This window comes from Phytophthora infestans, genomic scaffold, assembly GCF_000142945.1.
Source record: "Phytophthora infestans T30-4 supercont1.1 genomic scaffold, whole genome shotgun sequence".
Classification (NCBI taxonomy): Eukaryota; Oomycota; class Peronosporomycetes; order Peronosporales; family Peronosporaceae; genus Phytophthora; species Phytophthora infestans.
In genome coordinates, this window is record NW_003303758.1 from 3,132,421 (window position 1) to 3,138,115 (window position 5,695).

The window sequence follows — 5,695 nt, forward strand, 5'->3', positions numbered from 1 at the left end:
TGGTTGAATCAATACAACGTTTTGACGCTGGTACTTCTTCCGTGCCTTAGTATAAAACGCGTGCTATCGGGACGGTGCTGTTGACCGGCACCTCTTGTGTTCTGCCGATGCCGTCAGTCGTATGCGTGCCCCGATTGACGACTCTTGTTGGGTGCTATACACGCGTCGTTGAGCTCCGCGTCGTCATGCTCAGAGTCCGTGGACTCGCTCTCTTTGTAGTCGCTCGTGCCGCGCGCGCTGGCATTATCACCGCGGTGTCTCTTTAATTCCTCGTCTGGTATGAAAGTTACCGAGCGTCTTCGGTGCTCGTTCGTTTACTACAGCTCCGTTCGTCGTCCAATCACTCTCACTCCGTCCTCACTCTCAATCCGTCCTCACTCTCTCTTTCCGCCTTCACTCTCTCCTTCCGCCTTCGCTCTCTCTTTCCGCCTTCACTCTCTCTCTTTCCGCCTTAACCCCATCTCTCTGCGTGGCTAGGGGTTCGTGCCACAGGGCCAAGCTTCAATAGAAGGCCCCTGTATGACCACCAAGTAAGCTTCGTGTAATCGGCTGCCAGGTCGTAGCTCGCCGAGACACTCAGTCACTCTTACGTGGCGTCAATTACTTAGTGAGACACTCAACGGTTTCCGTATGTCGCGTTGCTTCCACCGCCGGTCTTGCCCTCGGCCAAGTGACAGTGTCCGGTGGCCACAGAAGTCGCCGCTCTACACACGCACCTACACTACATTACACACGCACCGCAGCAACTTCTGAGTTCCTTGGTCTGGCAACTAGTGATGTTCCTCGGAGATCTATGCCAAGCCGCTCGATCGTTATCCCAGGGGCTTTTACACCAGGGGCTAACTCCACTACCCTATTCTTTTGGGGAAACTTCACGACGTTCCGGGCTGCTGATACCGACGACCCTACGGGGCTGCTTATACCCGTCTCTCTGTCACACTCCGATTTCCACCCTACTTATTCCGTCTCGCGACTCACTAACAACTGACTTGTTATTGCTTATCTCCTACAGGCACCAATACCGGCACCTTCTTCTTCTGCGTCTGCGCGAGCACTTGCCTGCTGCGCCGCAAATCTGGAACTGCCAGTCGCTCGCCTTGATCTTCATGCATGCGACACTTCGCCACCCCTTCATCCAGCAGCCGCGACTTCTACCGAAAAGACCGCAGTGCAGGAGCTTGTTCTGGGTACACCACCCAAAAGATCGTCCCCCAGTTGTTCGTACAGGGCTACTGACTTCTCGGGAGATCCCTCCCAGCTGCCTCACTTCGTCGCCCTCCTTTTGTTCGTTGGTACTCTCTGCTCTCTTGCTCGCTGTCCGTTGTCTCGCTCGTTCTCCTTCGTCATCGTGATCGTGGGTGACGTGAAGAGGCACCCAAGAGGATTTCAATCCTCTTACTCTTACCTGATTAAAAAAATTATTCTAATGATCCCGAATAAAGATTCTTACTTCAACCTCTTTATTATTGTTAGTTATCACTGTATTTTCAGCTTTCCCCCAAACCACCTGCACTTCAAATAACATTTATACAAACGCTGTGATGACTGGGGCAGTAGAGTGTTGGTCGCAGGATAGTGTAGGCCACTTGGAGAATGTAGATCTTGTAACTGTAGGTGCTGGTCTCGAGGCTTGGGGGGGGGGGTAGTTGGTATATTTAAGAGTGAATTCCTACTTCCAAATGCATGCCTTCATGTGCTCCTAGGCAAGCACAGGGGTTTCCTTCTCGTCTACTTGTTTTTGTATCCCTACCCTCGTGTCTTTTTGTTTTCTTCTTTTCTCTGTTTCCTTTGCTTTTCTTTTCTCTTATATGCATGTTTATTGGAACTAAATGTGCCGTCACTGTTGCTGTTGGCCTTGAATGCAACATTAGCAGCGACGTGCGGCCTCTGGCTGCGAGCATGCAAGCCGGAGGCGGGTATGACATCTCCCCCGGGCTGATCTCGCCTTGGCTGAATTTAAACCCTTCCAGGAGTTGACGCCAATGCGAAACGTGTTTGATATTCGCTTCGCGCTCCCAGGTTGCCTGATGTCTTAGCAACCCGTGCCACTACACGAGCCATTCTCGCTTGTGGCGTCTAGTCCTTCTCTTGATAAGACGTTCGATGATATAGAGCTCTTCTCCTGTCTCGTCGTCCAAGATTAACAGTACAGCTAATTGGGCGATTAAAAAACTCGGTAGTGTTTGTCTGACAATGAGACAATAACTCCACGTTGAACTTCGGATTGGGTCTCTTCATTGACAAAGGCAGTTTTAGCTTTGCCACGCTGTCGTTTATCATACGTTCAATCTCGAACGGACCGACTTTCTTCGCAGTTAAATCTGCCTTCTTTAGCTCCGTGTTCTTGTTGACGGTCTTGAGTGGTAAGGTCTTCGAATCAAGTAACACTATTTTGTACTCGTCACAAGTCCTTGGACAAGAATGTAGCCATCTGTTATGAGGATTCAACAACCCAAATCCTATAGCAACAGTTAGATATAAGGGGTAAACTCGGGCGTAGATTTCAAAACTGTGGTCAGAATTAGCTGATTCGCAGTCGTTTTTGCGCTACAAGACTATTTTAAAACTCTTTCCAGATGCCCCAGGTTTACGGGAAACTGGTTGCCTTTGAGGCGGTCATTTGATTGGGCAATTCCCATAACCACATGGATTTGCGCAAGAAAGTACAAGAAAGTACACAACTGAACAGAAGCAAATCCGATTACGATTGTAACGATTTGAGTGAACAAATATTTATTTAAACAGGCCCCTTATCCTAGGTCGTAATCACGCCTACTTCCGCGTTGAGTTCATATATAAAATAATAGAGGTTAATGTTAATTAGCTGATAAGGAACATGCACCTCTAAATTGCTGATGTGCACCTCAAACTTGGTCTCATTGTCGGCGCTGTAGGTGCTCGTCACAGTCGTAACAGTGCCGTGTGCTATCTGTAGACACTCAGCAACCAGATCCCGGGTTCGCTGCCCTCTAAAAAAGGCTATCTTCCTTGGCTTTGGACATAAAGTCAAAGCACCGTACTACGTAATCCTTCTGGCCTGGCGTCAGCTCTTGCTGCGAGGTGCTTGGCTCGGACATGCTAGAAAGGACGCGAATAGCTCACTAGATGCACGAGATGCTAAGGAACATTTACGTACTCTCCTTGTTCTATTTTGGTGCTAACTCGTAGAGTTTCGCCGATTCAAATGGCATGTTAAAATAATCTGGTCCAACGTTCAATGACGAGTACAATAGGTCACTTTCTTTGAACACCACTTGTCTGCGCTTGCGATCGTAATACTCTTTCTGTCTGTCTTGTGCTTCTTTCAAATTCTTCTGGACACGTTCTACGATCTCCTGTCGTTCCTTAGCAAAGTTCTTTGCGAACTCAGCGAGTGTAACGTCGTCTTCTTTACGCAACAGATCCTTCATCTCTTCTGCCACCACGTTACATGTAGAAACCTTGCGGCCTGTGTCGACTTCAAATGGATCCAATTTAGTCGCGTTTACCAATGTTGAATGAACATACTCAATTGTTCCGAGATGCTTCACACAATCATCTCCATGATACGACACCATGCATCTCAGTTCATCTTCGAGAACTAGGTTCTGACGCTCTGTCTGACCATCAGCTTGAGCTCGATGAGCCGTAGTCATACTCAGTTTGACACCCATCAGCGTCATTAGTGACTTCCAAAAGTCCGAATTAAACTTTGGATCTCGATCACCAATAGTCACTTGCGGTAAACCATGGTGCCTGACTACAGCATTAAAGAATACTTCAGCTGTGTCTTTCGCATCAGCAGTCATATAGGTCGGTGCATACTTCGGACGCTTAGACAACTTGTCTACAGCAGTGAAAGTAGCATCGTACCCTTCTGACGCTGGTAAACCCGCAATAAAGCCCATGGACACCACTTCCCAACATTCAAATGGTGCTGAAATTGGTATCAGCAGACCCTTCTTTCTCTGACTGCTGGACTTCCATCTTGCGCACGTTTCACAACTACGCACATACTCTCTGATATCTTGATCCATCGTTGGCCAATAGCACCACTGTGCTGCTTTTAGATACGTCAGTCTGCTTCTCGGATGCGCGGATGTTTTGCCATCGTGGAACTCTGTTATGACATCCGTGCGAAGCTTCTTGGGACTTGGGCACACACAATCTGTAGACAGATTCTCCTTTGCTTCTGTTTGAGGAACAGAAGACCATTATGCTTTACGAACTTTTCGTTGTCTGTCCCCTTCGACCACTGATGCTTGAATACAGGGTCGGACTCGTAGCCTTGTTGAAACTCTTTCTTCGTCTCTGATCCCAAGTGAGATGAGCCGAAATGGTAATCGACGGTGTTGATTTGCTGCTGCGGTACACCAATAGGACGACTCTCCCCCTGCAAATCGACATCGTCGAGTAACATGTGTAAACCATCGGCTGATAGATGACGGATCATTGATGCTTGAACCATATGATCATGAGTCTGTGATGCCATCTTGGCACATTCTTCATCACAGTCATGGATTGCATAGGTCACCTCCGGTAACGGCGGTTCTTTATCCTCTTCCGTATCCAGTCCATCCGGTGGAGGACGAGATGGTGTATCTGCAACTACATTCGCTTTTCCCCTAACATGGTGCAACGTGAACGTAAACTGTGTAAAATGCGTGAGGAACCTGGCCATCTTTGGTGACACATGTGGATGATGCAACATCCAGGAACATGTTGAATTGTCCGTATACACGTCAAATGGACGGCCATGTAGGTAGTGTCGCCACTTCTCCGTAACCACTTTAATAGCTAGGAGCTCTTTATCATGCGTCGGCCAGCCTCTTTCATGTCGATCCAACTTCTTGGAGTAGAACGCAACTGGATGATCTTCATCGCCATATTTCTGCGATTAAACCCCTCCAATGCACTCTCCAGACGCATCTGTTGTTACAATGAACGGTCGCTCAACGTCTGGTAGCTTAAGCGTAGGTGCCTGTTGCAGCGAAACCTTGAGATGTAAATAGACTTCTTTCACGTTCTTAGACCACAACCACGGCGTGTCTTTCTTTGTTAATTCCCTCAACGGACGCGCAATCTTTGTGAAATCGCATATAAATCGACGATAGCCTGCTAAATCCAGAAAACTCAATAGCTCCTTTCTGTTCGTCGGGGTTGGGTACCTCGCCAAATGTTCTCACGCTCTTCCGTGGGTCTTCACTTAAGCCTGCTCTTCAAAAAACCACGTGTCTCTAGAAAGAGCCACTCTCGGAATGTGCCCAAACGACACTTAAAAAGAACGAGCGTACAGTTTCTCTCGGCGCAACACTCACAGAAGGCACGCAGATGCTCTACATGCTCTTCCATAGTCTTGGAAAAGATGCAGATATCATTCAAGTACACAACGAAAAAATCGAACTTGTCGAACAGTGTACGCATCAAACGTGACCATGTTTCTGGCATTCCTGCCACTCCCATAGGTGCTACACACCATTGGTACGTCTCCTTGTGCGTGTGGGAACGCTGTGTAGGGTCGGCTTGATTTTACCACAATCATTTGATGACACCCTTGCGCAAGATCGATCAAACTGTAAACGACACATCCCACCATTTGGTCGAATAAATCTTCGATCAAAGGCAGCGGAATATTTGCAATAACCGTCACAAGGATAAGATGTCGGTAATCAAAGACCCATCGTAGCGGAACTTCGTATCCTGCTACGTAGCCGGT